The 24402-nt window shown below is 39.8% G+C and overlaps 1 protein-coding gene across 4 annotated transcripts in view; it reads right to left on the reverse strand.

The window, feature by feature from the left end:
* USP9X (ubiquitin specific peptidase 9 X-linked) overlaps nt 1-24161 on the reverse strand; it is a 145387-nt gene extending 121226 nt beyond the window's left edge. For 2 of the 4 annotated variants that reach the window (XM_070502649.1, XM_070502647.1), the window contains exon 1: nt 23902-24161. The gene's annotated coding sequence lies outside the window, so the exon portion shown is untranslated. The remainder of the gene's footprint in view (nt 1-23901) is intronic. The other 2 variants (XM_070502648.1, XM_070502646.1) reach the window with 1 other exon arrangement.
* Nucleotides 24162-24402: the final 241 nt, after the last annotated feature.

The following is a 24402-nucleotide window of genomic DNA, read 5'->3' on the forward strand; positions in this document are numbered from 1 at the left end:
TGGCCCAGGGTTTCACCGGTTCGAATCCTGGGTGCGGACATGGCACCGCTCAACAAGCCATGCTGAGGCGGCATCCCATATGACACAACTAGAAGGACCCACAGCTAAAAATACACAACTACGTACCGGGGGGCTTTGGGGAGAAAAAGGAAAAATAAAATATTAAAAAAAAAAAGGCGAAAATAGCAAATTTTGTGATATAATCGTTTTAACACAATTTTTAAAAATGATGGCCCAAAAACCATTGTACACTTTAAATGAATGAATTGTATGGTATGTGAATATTTCAATAAATGTGTTAAAAGAACATTAACAAAAAATACAGTGAAAAAATTAAAAGGAATTAAAATATAACATTAAAAAATATTCACTTAAGACCAAAGAAATCAGTAGAGGAGGAGGAGAGGAACAAAAAAAAGCATAAGATACAGAAAACAAAGTAAAATGGCAGACATAAATCAGGCTATATTGATAATGACATTAAATGTGAATGGCTTATAAAATCCAATCAAAATGCAGAGATGGACTGGATTTAAAAAGGAAAATCCAACCACATGCTGTCAATGGGAGATGGATTTTAGATTCAAGAATACAAATTGGTTGAAAGTAAAAGGATGGAAAAACATGCATCATACAAAACAGCAACCATAAGAAAGCTGGAGTGGCTATACATTTATCAGAAAAAAAGACTATGACAAGAAAATTACTAAAGAGGAACGTTTTATAATAATAAAAGGGTCCACTCATCAAGAAGATGTAACAACTATAAAAAAATATATATATATGCAACCTAACAGAGCTTCAAAACTACATGGAGCAAAAAATGACAGAAAAGGAGGGGGAAATAGACAATTTGACAATAGTTGAAGATTTCAACTCTCTACTTTCAATTAATGGATAGAACAACTAAGCAAAAGATCAACAAGGAAAGAGAAGACTTTAACAACACCATACACCAACTAGACCATAGAGACATCTCTAGAACATCCTAGCCAACAACAGCGGAATGAATATGCATTCTTCTTGAGTGCACACGAACATTCTCCAGGACCATATGCTCGGCTGTAAATCAAGTCTCAATAAACTTAAAGGATTGAAAGTATGTCCCAAGTTGAACACAGTAGAATAAAATTAGAATTCAACTGACGGAAATTTCGGAAATTCACAAATATGTGGAAATTTATTTTGGCACAGTAATCATATCCAAACCACTACTAGTTACTCAGTTGATTTTCCTAATATAAAATCCTGACATCTACAAGTAATAAAAATCCTGAATTCTCCTTAAAGACAAAATAAAACTAGGGCAAGATGTACTCATTGAAACACTATTTCTTTTCTTGTTTTTCACAATGTTTATATAAAATGCAAGAAATTTAGGCACACACAAAAGATGAGACTAAAGTAGTACCCTATGTATTCAGCTCCACAGCACTTACCTTAGGAAATAAAACGTAAGTCCTCATGAACCACTACTTTTTAAAACGGTCTAGCCCTGCTAACAACAGGCATCTAAACATATACACCCAAAACATCAATGAAAACTCACAAAGTATTAAAAACATCAATATTCAGTAACTACAATCCATATTTAATCTATTTCAAATCAATGATGAGAAGAGATGGGGAGGGAGGGGAGAAATCAGGAAAACAGTATGGAATAAGAGGAGAAAAGAAAGAACCAAAACGGAAGATAAAAGCAATGGGGGTGACAAATCAGTTAACATTTATGAACATTATGGAGTACTTACCATGTGCCAGGTATCATTTAAAGTGTTTTAATCTATTTAACTTATTTAGTATTCAAAAGATTTCTAAGATAAGTACTCATTATTGCCATTTTCCAGATGGTAAAAACTGATGTGCATAGAGGTAATCTGACTAGGATGAACTAGCTAATAGGAGACAAGGCTAGCAAATCCAGATTTCAAATCTAGACACCTTGGTACCAACGGCTCTGCTCATCCCCTTGCTAAGCTACATCAATCATTATTTTTGTCTATTTCAGTGCTTTGGAGGAGAGATCATAGAGAAGAGAAATAGAATGACTTCACCAACCTTTTTAGGTGTGTTAATCAACCACTCTTGTTTAAAGGCCTCGTAAAATTATTTTGCCAGAAGCAGTATGGTATACAAAAGCAAGTTTTGGAATCAGAAATACATGAATTTAAATTTCTACTCTGGTACTTACTGGGTGATCTCAGGCAAAGTTCCCAAACCTCTTTGGGGCTCAGTGTCCTCACCTGAGGAAACAAGGCTATAGTTGTGATTAAATGAGGTAACGATTATCTTTAAATGTCAAAAGGTGTCCAGTTAAATATTAGTTCCCTTTCCTCTCAAATAACAGTCCATGAGGGGAGGTGAAACACTTTAAAGACAACTATTCGTAATTTAGTACTAAGGATGGAACCTGAGTGTGGGTTTAGGAGTGAAAAAGACTTGGTCAATATGAAGTCTGTTCAGCTACAAAAGATGTAGTTTTGTAATGGGATTTAGCTCACTGGCAAATGCCAATAAATACACCTGCAAGTTCCATTAATTCATAAGCAATTTCCCCCTCAACACATTAATGTCTTGCTCTAAGTAACAGCAGCTGAGTGCAGCATGAGGGCGGGAGATAAAGGTTTGGGCCCAGGTAGCTATCACGGCACATTCTTCTTGGCTCAGTCTGGCCACACGCTCTGTCTTGCAGTACTTAAGACTGTTCTCCCTGATCTTTCTGCATTTATTTCAGCCCTGTGTTCCTAACTCAGTAACCTCAACCCCTCTCTACATGGAAGGGATCCATTACGTTACCTTTTCTAAAGTCCTATATTTACTATAGTTTGTCAGGAATTTAGGATCTTTTTAACTGTGCTATTTATTAGAATTTTTATTGTTTTTGTTAGTGCTCTAATTACAAAGTTACACAGCTTCTGAGTGATCGGTTTCTTCTTAATCCTATTTTTCCCCAGAAGTCTTCTGGGTGCGTGATTTTGCAAAACATGAGGTTTTTCAGCAACTGTAACATAACAGATATGCCTATAAAGATAATGCTTCAACTCGAAGTACCATTTTTTTTCTCTCAAGGTGGCTAACATCTTCAGAAATTGCTGGGAAGGCTTAAGAGGAGAATGTATGTGAAGTGCCTAGCACATAGAAGACACCCAACAAATAGCAGGGGTTCTACAAATGCTGGCTATTTCTCCCCTGAAAGGCTCATTATATTATTATGTACTCTCGACAGTTATTTCTGAACCTTCCCAGACTCCCTACGAACATGAGCTCTAGATCAGTCCAGGTGAGAAGCATCCTCCCAACTACACATTACCAGAATTCTATGCTCCTGATAGACATATCGCAACTGCTCACACTGATCTTTAAAACAAACAGCTTCAACAGTTTTGCTAACATAGCTCCTTTTATTAGTCTACTGCAATAACACAGAATCCTACATTTCAAAATTTTGTCCTTTTAAAAAAGTTCCAAAGATATCTTACCATCTGTAAGACAATTCATAGCACAGTATTCCTATCAGAATTTGTGCTAACTCTAAAGAAAATGTGACAATAGGGAAACTGAAGAAACTGGTAACGAGACATCAAAATTACGCAGTGCTACACAACTTAATAATTATCTGTTGAGTAAGAGAATGAACAAATGAACCCTTTTAGGTAGAAACATAAGCACATTTTTCATTTAATAAACAGGGAAATAACCCAGTAAACGTGGAATTGGAGTCCCAGTTCTCTCCATCTTACTCCAAGCACCAGATTTCCATCAACAGTACTCAGCTGGCTCAAGCCTGCCAGTTCTGGTTCTACCTTAACAGAATTTCTAAAAACTAATTTAAGTTACGTTCTATTTTAATACTGCTAAATATATGCAAAAATGAAATTAGAATTAAACTCCTTATGCTTATTGCTCTTCTACACAACAAATTTACAAACTAAATACAAACAAAACTATTAATATTAATATAGTGTGACAGATGGCAGTGTATTACTGACTGCTAAAGCATGGGTTCCTGAGTTTTGCATGGCTCTCCTACTACCATCATATGGCATATGGGAGACTCAGATCTCCTACTTGAATTACTATATCACTCTGTACACATGGTGTGCTCTGACATCATCTATGTTAAGTTGGCTTCTATTGTTCTCATTATCCCACAAATCACAAACGGTACAACTGAGCACCAATGCATTAAAAACAAAGTTAACCTAAGTACCGAAATGGTGTGGCAGATCTTGATCACGAGGCAATCATCTAGACAGTCCAAAATACATGTATTGATGTTTAAGAATATCATAAAAATGAAAACAGACTTGTTTTAAAAAGAAAATACTTGTTTTAACCTGAGCACAAAAAGGGTACCAAAGAGGTACTTAAAAGGCTAGAAGCTTGCACGGAATGGGTGGGGGTGCTCAAAGACTAGGAAGCTTTGGGAATTAACTGCTCCAAATGTAGGAATTCTACAACTAATCTCCCCTTGAATGTTTTCTGTTAGAACAACGTGAAGTCCATTGCTGTCAATAGGAAGATCTTTCTTCTGAGTCAAGTGTCTATTTCCCTTGTCACTGATCCCTATTGGTTATAGTTCTGCCCACTCAAACAGAAAATATTCACTATTTTCTACATTATAATCCTTCAAAATACTGAGATTTATAGTGTACATACACCCAGATCACTTTTCAAAAGAAAGATAAACTTTTACTTAAATATTCCTTTATTTATTGAATCCTTACAAAGGGTGCAAGGTCCCAATAAATTCCAGTCCCTAAACAAATCAGCCTATTACAATAAGCAAGTGAGCAATGTTGACTTAAAATATTAGACATAGTCACATACCAAATGTCACAGAAGGTATGCCTACTTATCAGTATACTCTTTGTTAGATGACAGGTTAAGATAAACAACTCAAGCTACTAACAGCTCTTAGCAATCTTTATCAAAATTACTTAACACTTAGAAGTTACTAATCCCGTCATGAAATACTGCTCCAATACAATGAAAACAGAGACCTCATCTCATTTAGTCAGGATTTTAAGCAAGGCAGATAGCTTATCAATAATTACCATTTTCAATGTGCATCCAGTGGGTACTCTTTTTGTCTGAATCTTTCACAATTAGATTAAGTCACAATTATAGAATAGACTTTGAAAAGGAAACCAAAGAATGTGAAATTCCTTTTAGTCAATGAGATTATCTTCACTGTATTTTAAGTTACATATAGTAGTTTTTTAAATAACAGCCTTGATATAATTCACATACCACACAAATCATTCCAAGTGTACAATTCAATTGTTTTCAGTTCATTCAGTGGTACAGCTATCACCACAATCAATTTTAGAACAGTCTCATGACCCCCAAAAGAAACCCCATACTCATCAGTAGCAGTCACTCCGTATTCCCTTTTCCCTCACCCCCGGCCCCAAGCCAATTTACTTTTTCTCTTTATAGATTTGCCTATTCTGGACATTTTACACAAACAATATCATACAATATGGAGTCTTTTGTGACTGACTTCTTTCACTTGGCGTAATTATTTTCAAGGTTCATCCAAGTTGTAGCATACATCAGTACTTCATTTCTTTCTACTGTTGAAAAATACTCCATTATAAGGTACACATCTTATTTATGCATTCAATAGTTGGACATTTGCACAGTTTGTGTAATGTAGTTTTATACACGTAGATTCTATTAAGAGAGATCTAAGAGAAAAAGTATCCTTTAAAGTCTGTATGTCTTCATACAATCCTAAAGTTTCCAAATAATACTCAACAGTACACCATAAAGGCTAATAATCAAAAGTGAAAGCTATGTCAAGTTACTGAAAATGAAATTTTTAAAGAATACAATGTTGAAGCAAAAATGAAAACTCAACATTAAAATTTTTAAATGTAATGTAAAATATATAAAAATAAAACATTCTAATTCAATTATGGCACTTTCCCCCTTATTATATTGAGAGACTATCATTAAACAAAGAGGCCAGAGGTAGACAATTTTGGCAAATCACAAAGGAAATGAAAAGCAGAAGAGCCAAAGGCAAGGGAACTTCATCTCTAAAATAGGAGAGCTGGACAGGCCTGGTGGCATAGTGGTTAAGTTCGGCGTGCTCTGCTTCGGCGGTCCGGGTTCATGGGTTCAGATCCCAGGCACGGACCTACATCACTCGTCGGCCATGCTGTGGTGGCAACCCATGTACAAAATAGAGGACAACTGGCACAGATGTTAGCTCAGGGAGAATCTCCCTCAAGCAAAAACAGGAAGATTGGCAACAGGTGTTGCTAGCTCAGGGCGAATCTTCCTCAGCAAAAAACAGGGGGAGAGCTGCATGCTAAGGTCCCTTCTAGCTGTATTTTATGAAAGAGCAAATAATGCCTGTGTGCTACTAGCAAATGCAAGGCAAAAGGCCAAATAACAAGGAAAAAATGCTAACAGAGCTCATTCACTCAGACACTATATAGTGTAGTGGTTTCCAGTACAGACTGAAGATACACTGCCTCAGTTGAATTCCTTTTCTGCTGCTTATCTAGGTGTCCCAGCTGCACAAGTTCCTTAACATCCCTGCCTTGGTTTCCTTCTATACAGAATGGAGATAGTGCTATCTACCTTTTAGGATTGTTGTAAGAATAAAAACACTTTTTATGCATGTGAAGCAATTTTACAGTTCCTCACATATAGGTGCTAAGTATTTCCTATTGTTGTGAGAGGTATACAAAATAGACTAAGAGAATAAGGAAAAACTAAATTAAGAACCTGTAACTTACAACAGAGAAGGGCAATGTGAGCATCAAGGAAAAACATCTAAATTAGACTGGGATATACTGAAATATTTAAAATGAAATGTTGTCTGGGATTTGCTTCAGAATGGAGAGTGTACATAAAAAAGAATAGCCACGCACTGAAGCCAGCTGATGGGAGCTGATCTACAGCTGTGCACAGGCAGACCTCAGAGACAGTGTAGCTTTGCTTCCGGATCACAGCAAAAAATGGAATATTACAATAAAGTGAGTCACACCAATTTTTTTGTTTCCCAGTGCATATAAAAGTTATGTTTACACTATAGTATATTAAGTGTGCAATAGCATTGTCTAAAAAAAATGTATATACTTTAATTAAAAAATACTTTATTGGTGAAAAACGCTAAGCATCATCTGAGCCTTCAGTGAGCAGTAATCTTTTTGCTGGTGGAGGGTCTTGCCTCGGTGTTGGTGGCTGTTGACTGATCAGGGTGGCGGTTCCTGAAGGCTGGGATGGCTGTGGCAACTTCCTAAAACAAGACCACAATGAAGTCTGCCTCATCAACGGACTCTTCTTTTCACAAACAAATCGATTTGTCTGCAGCATGCAATGCTGCTTGACGGCATTTTACCCACAGACTTACTTTCAAAATTGGAGTCAGTCCTCTCAAACTCTGTCACTGCTTTATCAGCTAAGTTTATCTAACATTCTAAATCCTTTGGTGTCATTTCAACAATCTTCTCAGCATCTTCACCAGGAGTAGATTCCACCTCAAGAATCCTTCCGAAGGTTTTCAATTTACTTTGCCCATATCCAACAGAGGAATCACTACCTTTGGCAGCCATAGCCTTATGAAATGTATTTCTTAAATAATAAGGCTTGAAAGTCGAAATTACTCCTTGACCCACAGGCTGCAGAATGGATGTGGTGTTAGCAGGCATGAAAACATTCATCTCGTTGCATATCTCCATCAGCGCTCTTGGGTGACCATTTGCATTGTCAATGAGCAGTCATATTTTGAAAGGAACCTTCTTTTCTGAGCAGTTGGTCTCAACAGTGGGCTTAAAATATTCAGTAAACCATGTTGTAAACAGATGAGCTGTCATCCAGGCTTTGTGGTTCCATTTCTAGAACACAGGCTGAGTAGATTTAGCATAATTCTTCAGTTTGAGGGTTTTCAGGATGGTAAATGAACACTGGCTTCAACTTAAAGTCACCAGCTGCATTAGCCCCTAACAAGAGAGTCAGCCTGTCCTTTGAAGCTTTGAAGCCAGGCATTGACTTCTCCTCTCTAGCTATCAAAGTCCTAGATGGCATCTTCTTCCAATGGAAGGCTGTTTTGTCTGCATTGAAAATCTGTTGTTTAATGTAGCCAGCTTTGTTATCTTACCTAGATCTTCTGGAAACTTGCTGCTTCCCCTTGCACTTTGATGTTACAGAGATGGCTTCTTTCCTTAAACCTCATGAACCAACCTCTGCTAGCTTCAAACCTTTCTTCTGCAGCTTCCTCACCTCTTTCAGCCTTCATAGAATTGACAAGAGTTAGGGCCTTGCTCTGGATTAGGCTTTGGCTTAAGGCAATGTTGTGGCTGGTTGATCTTCTATCCAGACCACTAAAACTTTCTCCATATCAGCGATAAGGCTGTTTCACTTTCTTATCATTCGTGTGTTCACTGGAGTAGCGCTTTTAAATATCCTTCAAGAACTTTTCCTTTGCGTTCACAACTTGGCTAACTGGCACAAGAGGCCTAGTTTTTGGCTCATCTTGACTTTTGACATGCCTTCCTCACTAAACTTCATCATTTCTGGCTTTTGATTGAAAGTGAGAGACGTGTGACTCCTCTTTTCACTTGAACACTTAGAGGCCACTGTAGGGTTATTCACTGGCCCAATTTCAACATTGTTGTCTCAGGGAGCAGGGAGGCCTGAGGAGGGGGAGAGAGATGAGGGATCGGCCGGCGGGTGGAGCAGTCAGAGCACACGCAACATTCACTGATTAAGTTCACCAGCTCACATGGGAGCGGTTCGTGGTGCCCCAAACAATTACAGTAGCAACATCAAAGATCAGTGATCACAGATCACCATAACAAATACAGTAATAATGATGAAAATGTTGGAAATACTGCGAGAATTACTGAAATGTGACAGAAACAGGAAATGAGCAAATGCTATTGGACAAATGGTGCCAAGAGACTTGCTTGACACAGGCTTGCCACCAATCTTCAATTTGTAAAAAATGCAGTATCTGCAAAGCACAGTAAAGTAAAGCACGATAAAGTGACATCTGCCTGTATGTTTGATTTTTCCTTAATAAAAAGTTTGGTGGGAGGGGGAATAAGTTCCATGAGGGTAGAGAATATCTACAAAAGCTGCTCAAACATTTGAGCTGAATCTTAAAGGATAAGGATGAGTAGTAGGCCAAGTGAGCGTGTGTAGGGCTGGAGAAGGGAACGGCCTACTGCAGTCAATGTAACAGCAGTTCAGAGTAACTAGCAAAAGACCAGCGCCAGTCACGGAAAGCACTCTGAGCGGTACGCATAACCTCGTTTCTCCTATCTCTGGCATTAGGTGTTAAATTTTAACCAAGAAAATTTGGCCTATACAAAAAGTTCACTGGTGAGTAAAATATATGCAATCATGCGAAATCTGGCTAAATAATTAAAGGGTGAAAAATATGTAGGAAAAAGAACTTGTCTTGGTGACGACTGAATACTTACTTTGTGCTAGACCCTGGAAAGATAGAATAGTAAACAAGACTCAGTTCTCCCCTTAAGGAAGTTACCAGTCTAGGCACCCTCAGAGGAGCAAGGTAGCAAGGAAATTCTTTAAAATGAATTTCACAAGTGTGAATTTCACACAAAAAAGAATGATAGTTAAGCTTAGACATTTATTGGGATATATAAAAAAGTCCTGAACAATGGAACAGAAAAAGAATAGAATAAGCTTCCTGTTTTCTTTCTCTTTTATTTGAGATTCAATACATGATTTTATTTTTTTACTTTTTGACCCCCTTCATCCATTTCTCCCGCCCTCTACTTCCTGCCTCTGGCCACCACAACCTGTTCTCTGTCATCTGTGAGGCTGGGTTTTTTCCCTAGATTCCACATATGAGAGATCATATGGTATTTGTCTTTCTCTGACTTATTTCACTTAGCATAATGTCCTCGAGGTCCATGCATGATGTCCCAAATGGCAAGATTTCATTCTTTTTTTTTCATGGCTGAATAATATTCCCTTGTATATAGATACTACAATTTCTTTATCCATTCATCCATCAATGGACACTTAGGTTGTTTCTATATCTTGGCTATTGTAAATAGTGCTGCAATGAACATGGGGGTGCACATATCTTTTCAAGATGGTGTTTTCGTTTTCTTCAGACGTATAAATATGACTAAGTGGAATTGCTGGTTGTATGGTAGTTCTATTTATTTATTTATTTTTTAGCTTGGTGAGGAAAATTGGCCCTGAGCTAACATCCAATGCCAACCTTCCCCTTTTTTTTGCCTGAGGAAGACTGCCACCGAACTAAGATCTATGCTGATCTTCCTCTATTTTGTGTGGGATGCTGCCACATCATGGCTTGACAAGCAGTGCTAGGCCCGTGCCTGGGACCTGAACCTGTGAACCCTGGGCCACCAAAGGAGAGCCTGTGAACTTAACCACTAGGCCATTGGGCCAGCCCCTATTTTTAATTTTTTGAGGAACGTCCATACTGTTTTCCATAGTGGCTACACCAATTTACATTCTCACCAACAGTGCACAGGGTTCCCTTTTCTCTACATCCTCACCAACACTTGTTATTTCTTGTCTTCCTGGTTTATTTCTAAAGGCCAGATTTTAATATGAAGTATTGAATTTCTCAAGAGCAAAGATCTTTACAGACACATTCTAAAGCCAAACATATATATTTTTTAAAAAATTATTAGGAATACTTAACCCCTTATCACTAAGAGATCAATTAAGTTCATTTTTTAAAATCTCTTATTTCAGAGAATTCATTCAACTAGTGATTTTGAGCTACAAGAGACTTCAAGCTGTCTACTGGCCAAACTTCAGATTTTATAGGCAAGCAAGAATTTAAACAGCCAAAAGACCAACAAGCACATGAAAAGGTTCTAAACATCATTAGACACAGGTAAATGAATATTTAAGCCACAATTAGATCTTCCTAAATCTCCACAAAAACGGCTAAAATTAAAAGGACTAACAATACTAAGTGCTGATAAGGAAGAGCAACCTGAACTACATTGCTGTAGGATTCTAAACTGGTCCAGTCAACTACTGGGGAAATCTATTTGGCAGTATCTACTAAAGCTACACACACACATTCCCTATAACCCAGCCATTCCATTTCTGGGTGTGTACCAAAGGTGCCTAAGAAACATGTACTAAAATTATCACGGCAAGACTTTATAATTAGTGAAAACACTGTAAACAATCTGAATGTCCACCCACAGCAGAATGGCTAAATAAATCATGGTATATTTCATACAATGACTACATAGCAATGAAAAAGAAGAAACTAATCAATTATGTGTTTGGCAAAAGAAACGAGACACAAGAGTGCATACTGTATCATCCCATTTATATGAAGTTCAGTAACAGGCATAACTAATTCATTGAAAGACAGAAGTCAGAATATCGTTTTGGGGGTGGCGGTAGAGCGACGAGGCAGCCTTCTGAGACGCTGGGAACGTTCTGTATGTTGATCTCAACAGTAGTTATACAGATGTGCACATTTGTAAAAATTCATCAAGCTACACACTTAAGATCTGTGGACTTGACAGTATGCAAGTTATATATTATAGGAGGTAAGCCAGTCAAAAGATAATGTCAAACTTCCCCTGGGAGCCTAAGGCACTGGTTCTTAAAGTGTGGTCCACTGAGACCTTTCAGGAGATTCAAGAGATCAAAATTATTTTCATATTAAGATGTTGTTTGCCATTGTTACTGTCATTCTCTCTCAGGCATACTGTAGAGTTCTTCCAGAGGCTACAGGATGTATTATATCACAACAGATTGAAGGCAGAAGCATATACAGAATCCAGCTGTCTTCGATTAAGCCAGATATAGATATTTGCAAAAATAATGCCACTCTTCTAATTTTTGCTTTGGAAAAGTTATTTTCTGTAAAAGTATTATTTACATTAACATGCAGTTAGTTTTGTTATTTTTAAATGCAGACACTAATTTCTAAAATGCTTCCACTTTAATTTTTAATATAGTAAATATCAATGAATATAACCCCACATAAACAAAAGCTCTTTGGGGTTCTCAATAATTATAAAGGGGTCCTCAGACCAGTAAGTTTGAGAAAGGCTGGCCTAATGATAAACGATAAAAGCAGTAAGCTTCTTTTGGTACTTGTCTTATAGTGATGAAAAAGTAGGTATCAACATTTTCTCTGAAACCATCTGTGCCAGACGAAATCACTGCTACTATATTTATCTGCATACTTTCATCCTCAATTCAGAAAAAACAACTTCCCCTGAATATTATTTTCCCTAGCAAGCTACATCACTTTTTAACAGCAGTAAGTTATTAAAGCTTAAACTAGACCTCAGATGAACACTTAACCAAACTTTAAGCTGCTCTGTCAGCAGAGAAAGTCTGTGGTCTCTAAATTCACACTACAAGCACAATTAACCCACAGGACTCTCAATAAAATAAAGCCCTCCAGACAGACAGACACAAAAGAAAAACAAGGGAGAGGAAACATTCCAATTATAATATTATCCCTCCCTCTACTTGTCAATCCAACAACTCCTAAACCTACTAACCCATTTTACCTTTCCTATTTTCCTTTACTTGAAAATTTCTCTTCTTCAGACTCCAGTTTTCTCCACATCTCTAGGGATAAAAGATGAAATTTACTAACTCCTAAAAAAAAACAAAAGGGGAGCTTAAGTCATCTCTTGTCCACACCTTGGGATTTTACAGACAAGAGTAGTGAGAACCCAAGAGGTTAGTTAAGTGACTTCACACACAGAGAGCAGGAAACTAAAATACAGCCCCTGACTCAGAGTCCACTTCCCTCCCACTGAACACACCACTTTCACTTAAGATACCACCGCTGGCTTAAAACAAACAAAAAAACCTCCAAAATAGGAGCCAATAAAATTTATTGCAACTATTTAAATAATAAGATTATTCACCTATTCTTGTGTATCCATCTGTTTTAAAAGCTGTAAAATAACACCTATACAAACTATGGAGAGCCCACAGTTAACGTTCTCGGGATCCGAGATCCTAGCTCCTACAGCTGGGGTAGGGGGTGGTAAGGAAGGCATGTGCTTTGATAATCCACTGTTAAGTACTGGAGCCACATTAGGAAAATACAGTCATTCTATAACCCAGACTGCTTTCTCTCGATGACCTTCCAACAGATCTCGACAGCAGCTCTCAGTGGGGAAAGGGAACTGGGGATGGGAGAAGGAGCTGAAGAAGGAAAAGACAATCAAGGTCTTCTGCTCTGCAGCTCAGCACCCGGCTCAACAACAGAGAAGCCAAAGTCAAACCAGCAGCACCTCCCTCATAAAGGGGAGTCCCAGGCACCTCACTCCTTTACTCCATGCCCTAAGCCATCTCTCAGCCGAACTATTCAAACGCTGTCTCAATCCCTCTGCCACCCAACTCTCCAATGTGCCCTCCATGCTGCCATAGGAATTACCTTCCAAAAAACAAACACAAATCTAATACTCTCTCCTTTCACTTAAACCTGAAGGCCCATCTCGTTACCTGAACAAAACGTTAAAGTGCCCCAACATGGCATTTAAGGTCATCCCTTGTGATCCAGCCTCACTCAAACTACCCTTCTAGTCTCATCTCCCATAATCCTTCCCTCCCAGTATCTCCAGTGTTCCTTCTACATTCTGCTGGCTTTTCTGTAAAAACACTATACTGACACTTCCATTCCTCCATTTCAAGTAGTGGTTCTCAAATTTTGACCCCAAGGCACATTTGGCACTGTCTGGAGACAATTTTAGTTGTCACAACTGAAGGGAAGGAATATTACTGGTATCTCATAGGGACGGGCCAGAGAGCAATAGGACAGCACCCCAAACAAAGAATTATCTGGCGCAAAGTATTGTGGTTAAAAACCCTAATCTCAAATTGCTCCCTTTGCCCAGAAGTCCCTGCTCCAATTCACAGGGCCACCAAAATAGGACACCTTCGAAGACCAGCAAAACTCACTCAACCCCAAACAAGAATTTCATCATCTCTTCTACCATTCCATTTTTCAGAACTCCATTTAATACAGCACTTATCACACTATATAATTAATTGTCTGGCCCACTAACATTAGAGCCTAAAAAGTAAGGATTAATCATCTTTGTATGCCCCTGTGCTAGAATGGGACTAAATGAATGAATTCAATTGTTATAAGACAGCAATTGCCCAGTTCAAATCTTTCATTTTACAATTTCATCGAGGTTAAATAACTGGCTCACTAGTTGATAGAATAGTTACAATTGTAACCCAAGCCTTTTGACTGAGGTTAGAGCTCTTCACTACCCACTACAGTCGCTCATCAGACTGAGGGAGGCTCTAACCACCCACAAAGGACAGTTCAGACTTAGAGACTATCAACTGAGTCTCAGGAAACTTCTCAGAGCCACCTTCACAGGGGCTGTTTCTGAAGAAACACAAAGAAAAGAAAATGTAGTAGAATGAGTTAAGACCAAATGAAAAGCATAAAAAAAAGTTACCAGAATTCAGAGAAAGTAAAGACCAGTTCCAACTAGAGAGAATCAGAAAACACTTCATGAAGCCAGCACGTGAGCTGGGCATTGCAGGCGAGCCATAGAGAGGAGACAGAGCAGAGCCATGGGAAAAGGAAAGGCTAAAGGCATCTGTTTCAACCATGGACAGTCGGATTAGGTGGGACAACGAGAAACAACCTTGGAAAAGTAGATTGGAATTGTATCAAAATGACATTTTTTGGGTAGGACTGGCATGGTAAGAGTTCTGAGGAGTGTCTGGAGAGAGAGCAGGAAGAGATAAGGAGGTACTTGAAGAACGTGATTCTTGTGGCTGTGAGATGAACATTAGCCAAAGAATCTTTCCCTGATTCTCCTTTCACTGACGATTCTTCTTCCCAGGATGGACTGAGGATAACTAAGGTAACCCTTGAGTAGGAGTAATTCAAGACATCTGACATTTATATCGCTCGCATAACGACATCCACCATCAGACAAGAAATACACCTGCAGGCACTACAGTCTGTTCTTCTTCCAACCCTCAGTCTGGACCCACAATCCCTCTCGCCCCAGCTCAGCAGGCTCCAAGTCAAAAACTCTCAAGAATTTTGGATAGTTGATATTTATCTACATTAGGACACAGTAAACAGATATATACATACTAATGATTAAATAGAAGGAAATGATATTTTCTGTAATCACTTCCACAAGAGTTTGGGCAAACACTATGCAGAGGCAGTCCCTCTTCATACATAATGCAGTCCTGAAAATGTGACAGAAGTCACATATTTCAAAGCCAAACAACAGATTCACATGTTTCTAGGGGTTTTTCCAACTCTCAGAGTCAGAGTGCAGGAAAGTATTAAAAATCCCTAATTACACTTCACTGTTCACATATAAACTTTATTAGACATTTGCCATACTTTGCTGTTTCGTTGTAATTATTTCATTCACCATTGAACAAAATCAACCAACAACCAATGAGCACAACCTAACACGCTAAGGTTAAAGATTCATATCCCTAATTAGTTCCCTGTCTCAAGGATATTAAGTTTGAGACCTCCAGCTGATGCACTTTTGTTTTCCACTCATTTTTATAAAAGAACAAAATACAACTGAACTTGCAAATTAACATACAAGACACTAATGTACAAAGACAGCCAGACTGCTGAAACAGAACTGTTCTCAGGCAGGCAATAAAAAGAAACTTCTTTCATCAGCTAATGGACAGAACTCTGAATCTGACTTAAGGAAGGGAGCTTCAGGGTTAACATATATTGTATTAAACAGAGACTATACAAAAGTCAAATGTATCACAGCTGAGGACTAGCTAACATTTTTCAATGGGAAAAGGTATAGAAACAGGAAGCAGAGCTCATTACAAAGTTCTTGTAAGAGATCCTCATTCTTTATATACACATTTGTAATGTGCACTGTTATCTCGTTTCCCAGTCCACAGCACATTAAAAGGAAAGGAGGAAATTAGGACTGGAACCACAACTGACAACAGTGAAAATAACCATTATTGAGAAAATGAGATATCTTAAAAAAAAAAAAAGCAAAAACATTAATTCAAAAAAGCCTGGGGCCTTTTAGTGTGTATGTGAACCACCCTGTAAACCTCCAGAGCCACTGAAGATGGTAAGCAACAGTTGTATAAAATGAAAGAGGCCAAAGAGCAATTCAATTATGTTCATGGTGTAGCTGGCACCAGCAAAGAACAAGCAGCCTCTGAAAAGGACACTGAAGCAGCACAGTAACAGAAGTGGGAACATAAGGTGTTCCTGGAGAATTGGTAGAGTCCAGTAAATGGAGGATGGGGGAAGAAATAAATAAAAGACGATGGGAAATTAGGTTGGAAAGTTGTATTAAAATCAACTTCATGGGGCTGGCCCTGTGGCACAGAGGTTAAGCTTAGCGTGCTCCACTTCAGTGGCCCAGGGTTCAAGGGTTTGGATCCTGGGTGTGAACCTACACCACTCATGAGCCATGCTGAGGCGGTGACCCACATATAAAGTGGAGGAAGACTGGTGCAAATGTTAGCTCAGGGCTAATCTTCCTCAGCAAAACAATAAATCAACTTCATGATGAGAGTTTTGAGCAGTATTTATAAAAGCAATACCCCCAAAAAAAGAAAACTGGAGGAGGGAGGAGGAAATGAAAACAGTGTCTCTGAAGCAGGATGAACAAATGGCACACACTCAAGTCCTGAGGCAGGAGTAAGTAGAGGCAAAGGACATAAGGAAACATAACTTAGTAATCTGATTACCTAACTGATGAGAATTTTTGATTTAACACACATCTAGGAACGTGGTTGCTTCTACATGATGGAATTATCAGAGGTGGAGTTTGGGTGTTTCACTTTTTGCTTTTATTCCCTCATGCTCCCCAAACTTTTTCTTAACAATACATTAACTTCATAATCAGATAAAAATTATAAAAAGAAAGTACATAACCTCTTTAGAAAGCTTTCCGTCAAATAATACACTGGTTTAAGTATTTAAAAGTAAGCTTTGATGTTCTGAAAAATTCATTTATACAGAACATTATCCCCAAAGACATCAAATTATTGAAATATTTTAATAACGTCTCCTTCCAATTTAGCTTCCCTTTAACATGAGTATGAAACACCACTGCCCTGCTTCCAAAATGGCGCTCTTTGTCTCACAGACTCTAGCTCTAAAGGGTTTGTGGAAAGTGATTTTTAAATTCACTCTTAACCAGTATCTATGACAGCGACAATTCTGTTTTGCTCACCTTGTATCCCTATCACCTATACCTAGCACATAATAGGCATTTAATATATAAGTGATGAATTTAAAATAAAGTACAAAATAAAGATTCAAGAAAAATTAGATCAAGTGATAAGCCTGAAGAAAAGCAGGATATGCTGGAATTCATCTCTAAAACAGTAATTCTCCCAGGGTGGGTCCATACTTGGGAATTTGTTAGAAATGCATATTCTCGGGCCCTATTCCATACTTACTGAATCAAACTCTGGGGGCAGGGCCCAGTAATCTGTTTTAACAAGCCCTCAGGGCTTGAAAACCACTGCTCTAAACAAAGGCTGGCAAACTATGGTCAGACCAAAGCCAGCCTCCTGTTTTCGTACAGCCCATGAGCTGAGAACGGATTTCACAGGGGAACATTTACAATCAATTTGATAAGTAATACTAACTTTAAACCCCAATTAGGCAAAATACTGTATTATTAGGCCTCCCCAATTCTATTCTCATTAGACCTGAATTACCAATAAGAGTACTCAATTATCATTGTATTTCGAACTTCATTGATAGAAAATTTACCCAATATCCTCGATTTTGCCTCTTAGCATGCAAAGCCTGACATATTTATAATCTGGCCCTTTACAGAAAAAGTTTGCTGATCCCTGCTCTGAACTCAGGAGGTGTTAGCAACCAAATCTTTCTACACTACCTTGATCAGAGACGAAATACTCTGCTAGGTAGAACATGGGGCAAACACTATATACTAATTTCCTGCTCTCTGGCATCCAAGTTAATTGAGTAGACTTGCTTAGAAGTTCTAAGTAACTAGCTGAGACAAAAGACCAGAAAAGAGAAATGTAACCAACAACCTACACTTACAACTCTCAATAACCACCAAACTTCCTAAATTTCCTTCTCTTCGCACTTCCCAGGCTCTGTGGTTGAGGATGAAATCCAAGACACCCAGCTCCAAATCATCCCAAGGAAAACAATTCCTTGGATAACGGTTGGCCAATATGGATCTAAAGTTTTGAAACCTTACACAACTGATCAATTACAGAAAGGCTAAACTGAAAAGGGCCATATATGACAATACATAAATTTTGTACAAGTAGTTCCAGGTAGTGAAGTCAAATACTCCCCCAGATTTTGCCATTAAGGCAATCAAGCAGTTACTGTCAACAACCCTATTATATGTGCTCTGTAATACACAAACGTAAAGGACAGAAGCCCTGACCTTAGCATGTATTATGAGGGATAGAGTTAAGTGTGAATTTTATGAGAGTGACCACAAAGGTAATGGAATTCAAAGAATTTAGTAATTAATGTGACTTGTTAGATACGGAAATACCTTCATTCAGAAGGCAGTCTATGCACGCTACCTTAGTCAAGTTACTTCACCTCTTTGAGCCATGTTCCTCATCTGAAAAACAAGGAGTTTGACTAGATCTAAGATTCCTTCCAGGACTGCTCAATCATAAAAGGATTATCAGATGAAGTTAAGTGACTCCAAGTAATAAGGAGAATTAGCAAAGAAATAGAGAAATCATACTGAGAGTATAATACCGTGAACTGATTATTCATCCAACAAATAGTTACTGAATGTCTGTGTGCCAAGCACTTTCTAGGGGCTAGGGATACATCAGCGACTTAGGATCTTGAGTCTCATCAGAGGGACGCCACCAACCTGAAAGAATTCGGAGGACAAAATTAATCAAAGCATCTGAACACCACAAAACAAACAAAAAGACAGAAAACCACACAAACAGTGTAGAGAGAACTGAAAGAGCATCGATACAGAAAAGGAATGGCAGGGGGAAGGGATGACACCGGAGTATGTAATTCCTGGCCCAAAATTAAAAACATCAAGTATAGCTATTCCTAAAGACAAACAGGCAAGAATTCTGAAAGAATTAATTACTACTGTACTTGACATCTGGGTCCACTGGAGAAGACTGACACTCAGAACAAAATTCTGTTTAACTTATTTAAAGACACTGAAAGGTAAAAGGAAAATCCCATTGGCTTATACCATAACTAGGTATATTTCTTACAACAACTTAATTCAGTCTCCTTCTATGAGACACAAGAATGACAAAATTAGAGCTAGGAAGGACTTTAGAGATCAGCCAGTCCGATGCCCCTCATTTCGTACAACGTCAGTTTCTGGATAATAGTAATCTCTACAACAGTGTCTGGCACATGGTAGGTGCCCAATAAATATTTGCTGAGTGGATAAAAAGGAAACTAATGCCTTAACAGATATTAATGTTAGTATTAAAGCTGGAACCACAACTCTTAAGAAGGTGCTCGGTAAGGGAGAATGAACAAATCTATTTTACGCGTGCGTGTATAAAATCCTAAGTGGAATTCCAGTCTCTCCCAACTATTAACTATTTGGTGTTAATATTTGTAGTCTCTGAACTTTTCACTACAAATTCAGTCACTGGAATTTTTGGCAGTGTGACTGAAAAAACTAAACTCAAGCAAGAATGTTACTACCTAATGGTAGGACACAAAACTCAGAGTCTCAGAGCTCCCCTTACCCTAAAATGAACTGCAAAAAAAAAAAATCCCCAGTGGCACATTCAAATCATCTTTTGAGTTTTTTAACGCCCAGTTCCCACCCCAAATCTACTCAATTATAATGTCCACAGAGTAAGACCTAGGCAAATACATTTTGGAAAAGCTCCACATGTGATTCTGTCCCCAAGTGAGGTAGAAAACCACTGTTGGACAGTGACTGAAAATAGAATCGGAAACCCATTTGCAGCCGAATACGTGTATTGTGTGTGCGCACACACTGAAGCCTGCAAGTCCAGCACAGGCACGTTTGGAGAATCGATTTCGGTAAGATATCTCATCTTAACAGTATACTTTTTCACATTTTATTCCTTCAAAGTAGATTACACTGGCCATTACTTTATATTCAACAGTAATGCTTAAATGATAAATTCAAACTCCAATGCACGTAAGTATCATGAAATCTTTTCTCCTTATGATAGACTTCATAGCATAAAGAATAGGACAACAGTGATCATTAATTCAACAGAAAGATCTCTGATAAATCTTGTGCCACATTAAGAATGCTCACAGATCCTTCATCAGCAAGCTTTCCCCAGCCCATACAGAATTTAGCACAGCGGACCAAGGGAATTGGGAGAAATCAACACCAAATAGAGCTGTTATTGCCGTTTCATTCGTTCCATTATATTATCAACTAATACTATAAAACTGCAAAATGAAAGCCTTACTTTTGAAAACTTTTTGTGAAAATTACACTGATTTTCTAAGTGTTTCTAAGATTTTTAACTAACCTAAATAAAACTAGGAATTCTCAAACTGAAATAATAGAAGTTCACATGATATTAAATGTTCATTTATGGGATGATTTAAATAAGTTACTGGGAGACAAATGCCTGGATTTTGCATCTTTTAGGAATATTAGTTGTCTAACACTATTTTAGTCATAAACACACTCAGCAGCTAAACCATCAACCTGAATATGTTGGGAGACACCTGGAAGGGGAAGAACCTATTTGTTGCAAAGCTTTGGCATCTCCCTTGGTCAACCAAGATATCTCCCAAATTGCAGACTATTGTCATATTTTAATTAAAATTTTAATCTAAAGCTACGCTAGTACAGGAAACAAACCAAAAGTTCTAAATGTTTTTTAAAAATAGTAACCAGTGTCATTTCACTAATGTGGCACAGTCGTCGAAGCACCACTGGTTGAGACTGACAACCTGAGTCCCTCATCTGTATAATGGAGATAGCACTATCTACATAAGGTAATAAACGAAAAATGTTTAACAGTGCGGGCACATAATTAATGCTCAATAAATGACAATTATGCTGATAACTGAAAATAGTTGAGGAAAAAAACTATCTTATTTATCCATTTGAAAGTTCAGTAAGAACATGCTAACAGCAACAACCCAATGGTTTTCAACCCTGACTGCATATGAGAATTATCCACAGTGCTGTTAAAATATACCTTTGCCCAGGCCCCACATCAGACCAATTAATCAGTCTCCGGGAGTGAGACCCAGGCACAGTGTATCTTTTTTAAACTCCCCCAAGTGACTTTAATATGCAGTCAAGATTGAGGTCCAAAGCATTAACCCTTTCCCAAATACCAACGTTACATCCTGTTAAAATAAGACAAGCACTTAGCAATAAATACAATAGCTTTCAAAGACACAGCTCCTAAAAGCAGCAAATAAAAACTAAAATTCTGTTTTTCAACTTTTGAAAAAAAAATTTCAAGATTCAGCAAACTCACCAGAAAAACGGGAAATATACTGCAGGCTAGCATCAAAGCACTATTTTCTTTCAGAATTAAAAAAAAATCAACTAGCTCAATAACCACAGACTAAGATATTCCCCCCAGGTAATTACCCAGAAGACAGACAAGAGGACTAATTTTTTAACATACACACTCATATATATTTCAAACAACTTCCTTTAACCTGATTTAAACAAAGATTTGTTTCAATATTAAAATTCTGAAAGTATAAAAACTTTATCAGTTGTAAAATTGACCTTATAAAATAATCTAAAAGAATGCTTGCTTGTGTGCAACTAATCAAGAACCTGATAACTAGCAAATTCATGACAAACACCCATTTTCAAAAGCTGTAAGCATTATTACTACGACGTCAAAGAAAAATTATCTTTGAGGAGATATCCACGAAATCTCTCATCTTCTTGAGATGTCAGAAAATTTATTTCAAGATCCTGGAAGAAAAAAGATCCAAAGTAAATCCTACTTGAGCATTCCATCGATAAAACAAGAGAACCATGGAACACCAACGAGAGATCCCAATAATTTGGTGAAAGGTAAAATCTGCCCTTGAAAGTTACTTTCTGAAGAATTCAGATTCTCGCATGCACTGTTCTTGCTGTTAATCTCTCCAGAAATTTTCCCCCTCAGAAACTACCAAGGTCAGCAAACAAAAGGAAGAAACAGCAAGAGAACATTAAGATAACACGTTAAGAACTACAAGTTAAACGTTCGTGCAAAAAATAAAGGAAGAAGGGTAGGGAGAAAAGAAAAAGTATGGCCCGAAAGTCTTATTTTTATATTAGAGAAAGCAAAACATATCAGAAACATTTCGAGTTCACCCTTAGTACACCAATTACAAATACTTCTGGTTTGCACTCTATCGAAATATTGGAACAACAAAGCTTAAAGGGTTAAAGTCACCAGAATGACAAAGCACATGAGTTTTAAAATTGAGAAAACAAATACTGACATCTTTGTGTATATAATACACAAATCTTTAAGAACTTGGAAGGCATTCGCTGAAACCAAAATGGCAGCCCGCTGAATCAGTACATCAGCGAGACCTAAAGGAGAGTATGTTGTCTCTGTTTTTAAGTTCAAGTGTGCGGATTAAGCAAGCCAAGCTAGTCATGGTTAACGAGCCCTTGCCAAATAATCACTAAGAGCAGCTAATGAGCTCCAAGAGAGAGTTAAGTACCTGCTAAAAAGTTTCCTAATCAAGGTACCCCAGATCCTTCCTCAAAAGGAAGGTATACAAACAAAAATTAGGTAGACTGAGGGGACCCAAGTTTCCACGTAAAAGAATGCTACAAATATTTCCCTCCCTCCAAATCAAAGCGTGAATATTCAACCTACATCTACAACTCGCTCAGTTAAATTCAAAGACAATCCGAAGAAATTACACACACCTGTAAACTGCACAGTGGAAAATCCAATTAACGCCCTAACTGTGAAACTTTCAAAAAATAATATGCTTAATTTAAGCAGGTTCTATCGGGAATCTTAAGAATTCCCGGATAAGTTCCAGTCGCCACGGAAATGCATACGGATCTTACACAACAGGCGTACACCTGCGCCCTAACTCTTTACCTGCTTATTTCACAATGAATGAAAAATACACCGTTTCTCAAACCTGAAGCCTCGCATCCCAACAATCGCAAGGCTTTATCATTCACAAACTCGCACAAGCGAATATTTCTGCAGAAACAATTAAAAATAGAAAAGTGATGGATCTAGGCTGGCTTGGAAGCGATTTCGGCAGCAAAACATCTTGCGCGGCTGTGGGCCTGGGCAAAGGCAGGGGGGTGCGGGAGGTGGAGGGAGGCGATAACCCGGCGCCGGCTCCCAGGCCACAGGGCGCAGGAGAAGCTGCGGGTTATCGCCGGAGGGTGGGGGGAGGCGGACAAGTCGTCGGGCCTGATAGCCAGGCGTCGCCGAGGCCTAGCTCTCCGGCTCCAAATCACTCCACCTCAGTAATGGCGTTTGGTGTCAAGTGGAACGAGCCCGGGGAGGCGAGCGGCGGCGAGTGCGCCGAGCGCCGGGCTGCAGCCCCAGGGTCGGGGGCCAAGAGCCCCCGGCGCCGAGCTGGCCCGGGATGCGGATGCGGGGGCTGCACGCCGCGCCGGGAGCCTCCATCCTCCCCCTCGGCCCCAGCCAGGACGGGAAGGGGGAGGAGGGGGAGGGACGGAGCCGTCAGCCATTTTCCCTTCCAGTCCAAAACACACACACACGCTCCGGGACGCCGGCTCGGCCCGGAGCGCAGCCCCGCGCCCCCGCCCGCGCCGCGCGCCCCCGGCCTGCGGCGGCGGAGGGGCACAGGGCAGCCCCCGGGCGCGGGCGCGGGCGTGGAGGGAGGCCCCGCGCACACGCACACCCCCCTCGCCGCCTCCCCTCCCCTCGATCCAGCTGTTGGCCCCGGAAAAGCGCGTCGTCCCGGCGCGGCTGGCTACTCACCGCACGACACGGGCGTCTTCTCTTCAGCAGCAGGGCACTCGGAGGCGGCAGCAAGGCTCAGTCCCGGGGCAGGGCCGGCCCTGGGCGCATCCCAGGCCCAGGAGGGACGGGCGACAAAGTGTGTCGCGGGACTGCGGGCGGGAGGACCGCGGGCTGCACGGGGGCGCCGGGACAAGCGGCTCGCCGCGCCCGCCCTGCAGCGGCGGTGGCCGCGGCCGCCTCCTCCTCCTCCTCCGCCGCCGGCGGCGGCCCTCTTCCCCCTCTCCCCTCGGGCTGGGGCTCTCCCAAGGCGCAGACGGGCTCCGGGCGGTGCGTTTCTCCTGCGTCACCTCCTCCTGCTCCTCCTCCCGCAGTGGCGGCTTCACCTTCCCCTGGTCGCCGCCTCTGTCCCCGCTCCGGGCCTGGTCGCTTTGCAGCGGCTCGCTCCTCGCTCCGGCGCCGACCCGACCACCGGGCGCTAAGGCGGCCGCCTCCCGTGCGAGAGGCGGCGGCGGCGGCGGG

This window comes from Equus asinus, chromosome X (genome assembly GCF_041296235.1).
Source record: "Equus asinus isolate D_3611 breed Donkey chromosome X, EquAss-T2T_v2, whole genome shotgun sequence".
Lineage (NCBI taxonomy): Eukaryota > Metazoa > Chordata > Mammalia > Perissodactyla > Equidae > Equus > Equus asinus.